This window comes from Sphaerodactylus townsendi, linkage group LG02, assembly GCF_021028975.2.
Source record: "Sphaerodactylus townsendi isolate TG3544 linkage group LG02, MPM_Stown_v2.3, whole genome shotgun sequence".
NCBI lineage: Eukaryota > Metazoa > Chordata > Lepidosauria > Squamata > Sphaerodactylidae > Sphaerodactylus > Sphaerodactylus townsendi.
The window spans coordinates 95,318,945-95,322,560 of NC_059426.1; positions in this window are offsets into that span (position 1 = coordinate 95,318,945).

The window sequence follows — 3,616 nt, forward strand, 5'->3', positions numbered from 1 at the left end:
ACTAGGATTTTCAAATATATTTATTTTACACTATGTAGTTATAAAAGGCTTAGCAATGATTTTAAAATACAGAAAAGACATAATAATATATGTTACATGGGATAATAAAGGTAGAACAAGATCTTCCCCCTTTCCTGTCTTCGCTCTCTCCTTCCTTCTCCTTTGCCATCTTCTCTGCCTCCCCCCTTTCAGCCGCTTTCTCAGCCTCCTTCTCTGCTTTGCTCTCCTCCGCCTTCTCCTCTGTCTTCCCCCTTTCAGCCACTTTCTCTACCTCTGCTTTCTTCTAGGCGGCGGCTAGCTCCCTGGCTCTCGGTGGGTGACAGCCAGTCAACCTGGGTGAGCTGGACAAGCTGTGGGATGGAGAGGTCAGTGGAAGACCTTGGGATTGGTGAGATGGGGGGTCACTGGCAGAGACCCCCAAATAGCGCCCAACCGTATCTATTTTTATTTTTGAAATTTACTAGTAGAGGCTGCATTCCCCACCCTAAACTTATACTCGAGTCAATAAGTTTTCCCAGATTTTTGTGGTAAAATTAGGTGGGTCGACTTATACACGAGTATATACGGCACTTTAGCACCTACAATAAGCACCTACATAACAGTTTGCAATAGCCTAACAATGTAATACATAACATACAGAATAACAAAGCACCAATCTCTACATGACTTATTAACTATCCCTATACATAACTGATAGACTATTACAGCTAACAACCTCATAAACTAATTAATCTGATAACAAGCAGAAAATGAGAAGTTAGAGAAATTTGATGGCGACTTCCCACAGCTCTGTAAACCAAAACAACCTGACTACAACTATCTATGCTGTCAGAGCCAGTTTAGTGTATACATTTCAACCCCATTTATAGCAGCCCAATGTCCATTACATCCAGAAGGTCAACTACTACACTAACTACACTAAACTGAAATGCTTTAATATCCTGCCAAAGCCCAATGAAAACCCCAAAAATATTAACAATGCCAACCGCCAAACATCTAATCCACTTAACTTCTTGGGGCAATGTCCCACAACCTGTTGCAGTTTGTGAGGCCAATTTCCTTCCCGAGGCCACCACCGCCGTGTTCTCAGTTTTGCAGGGAGCCACCACCGCTGCCATGTTTGTATTGGAAACGCTCTACTCCCCAACGGGAGGTCCTCATGTATGTTTTGAGTGGAAAACACCTGGACGTTTCTTCTGGCAGGTGAACTTTCTAACCGTCTTTGAATAGGGGGTTCTTGGATGTTCACCAATGTTCTCTGGGTTTTCCTCTCACCAGCCTTCGTCCTCGCCCCGGGCTCCCAGCCATGGCCGCAGTCAAATGCCATCAAACGCTGTTGGGGGAGGGTCTCTGCCACCGACCCCCATCTGTCTGCAAGTCCAGGAGCTGCTGCCACCAGCCCCCTGCAGGTCCAGGGGTTTCTGCCACCAACCCCCTCTCCATCTGCAAGTCCAGGGGCTGCTGCCACCAGCCCCCTCTCCAAACCACTCAGGTTGCTCAGTTCGCCATTTGGAGCTGACTGCTCCAACACATTATGTAATGTAAACATAATGACATCACATTATGTAATGTAAACATCTGAGGTGTCTGACTGAGTTGTATTGATGTGGATATATACAAGTGCTTGTATCAGAACTGATTTTATTAAGTGCATAAAGGCCTATTGTGTGTTCCATCTCTATCTCAATGAGATCTGTCATGCTTCTGTTTTCTACATTTTTTATATACATTTTCTGTTCAGTGACCCTGCACTTATTTAGCTGTTCTTCTTGGTTATCATCTTTTCCACATTGTTTTGAATTTTTTAAAATAATCCTTCCTCTATTCTCTTAAATCTGTTAATTAATGTACACTCATACATGCCTTAGACTAAACCTTAATTCCCACTGTTATCAGTCCACGGTACAAACTTTAATATGGTTGACTATCCTGTTGCTGGAATGGCAATTTTTTTTTAACATTCCTCTTCCCACCCTTGTCCCACTGTTAACATGGAATTACATGTTATATGTTGCACACAGTTCTGTGGTTCATGTTCAAGGTATTTTTCTTCCTTTTTTAAATAACCAAATACATCGATTGAGGCTGCAATCTGATGTAAAAAATGGGTATAAGAAGACAGGCTTCTTAACTTTTCCCTTGTGTTGTTTTTTTTTTCACTGAAAGTCTACTCCTGAGCAATTCTCTCTTACCAAGAAAAAAAAAGATTCAGGCACCTGTATTGATCCATCCAGTTGGTGAAGTGTTTTTTCAAAAGAGAAAAAGGTTAAGAAATCCCTAATCTGTGCCAGTTTTCCAATCTAAATTGCATCCTCAGCAACTGAATTTTGTGGGGGGAAATTAGCCTTAAAAAGAATCACATAACTTCATACAATGTATAATACTGCCCTTAGTTTTATTTCCTCCATACACCACCATACCATTCTGTTTTGGACTATTATTAATGCTCTGTATGCTAATTTTCCTTTTTTTGCTGTCTCCCTCCAGATTTCCTCACCCATTTTTGGAAAGAAGAGAAACATTGCTTATACTTTACTGGGCTGAATAGAGTTGTCTCACCTCTTTATTAATGCATATTTATACAGTGCTTCCTTCTGGTTTCCTTCACAATTCTGTATGAAACTTCTACATCATTTACTGGTAATTTCTCCATGGTTGACAATGTGGGTTGGATTCAGACATCATGATAAACTGTGGTCGGTTGAAACCACAGTGTGCAACATAACTTATTTGTCTACCAATTATACATAACAGATGGCAGTTTGCTTGTAAACCTCAATTATTTTGCTTCTCAATTACTTCTCACTCTTCCTGCCTTCAGTCAAAATTCCTGGATACTATCCTGAGCTTCCTTGTATTGCCAGTTGCTGGCAAAATCTAATTATGAATGCAGGCTGTTTGTTGGCAGAAATAAGTAGGTGGAAAAGTTCTTGTTCTGTCCAGTGCTAGACAAACAACTTCTAATTTGAGCAGAACTTTGAAGAGGCAGTATGGAAATATCCTAAATAAATAAAAGAAACAATACCTCAGAGGGCCTAACTAGACATTACAAGGTCCTCCAGCTCTGACACAAGGACTTTCAATTGGATGTTAGTTGCAAGTTCCCCTCTTGGGAACGCAGTTTCCAGTCAGATGAGGACCTGATTCAGATGGAGACTGCAATGTGTGAGGAAAGGGTGCTTAAGTCTCTCCCCGTACTTCCCATTTTCCTGACTATTTCCTGATTCTTAGGGACTATTTGCTCTGTTAGAAGCTCCACATGTACTGTACGTTTCCCCAACAATAAAAATTGTATCCCACGGCCATTTCAAATTGGGAAAACAGCATCAGGTGGGTGGGTGGAAGGTCATGTACCATTTCCCAGGGTGCCATGATCCTGATCCTAATTGGGGTGCTATATGCCTGGGAATGGAATTCCCAGAAAAGAACTCTCAACCCTTGTATAATTGAAGTCCTCATGGCAAACCCATATGTGACCCAAGACTTTGTAAAATGTAGTTAGGCCATCAGTCTTGGTTGAGACTCACAAGTTTTCCCCTCTCTCTTTCTGTCTTATTGTTTAAACTGTTCTCTGAAACAAAACAGATCTGTTACAGCCTTTGTCACCTTTCTCTTT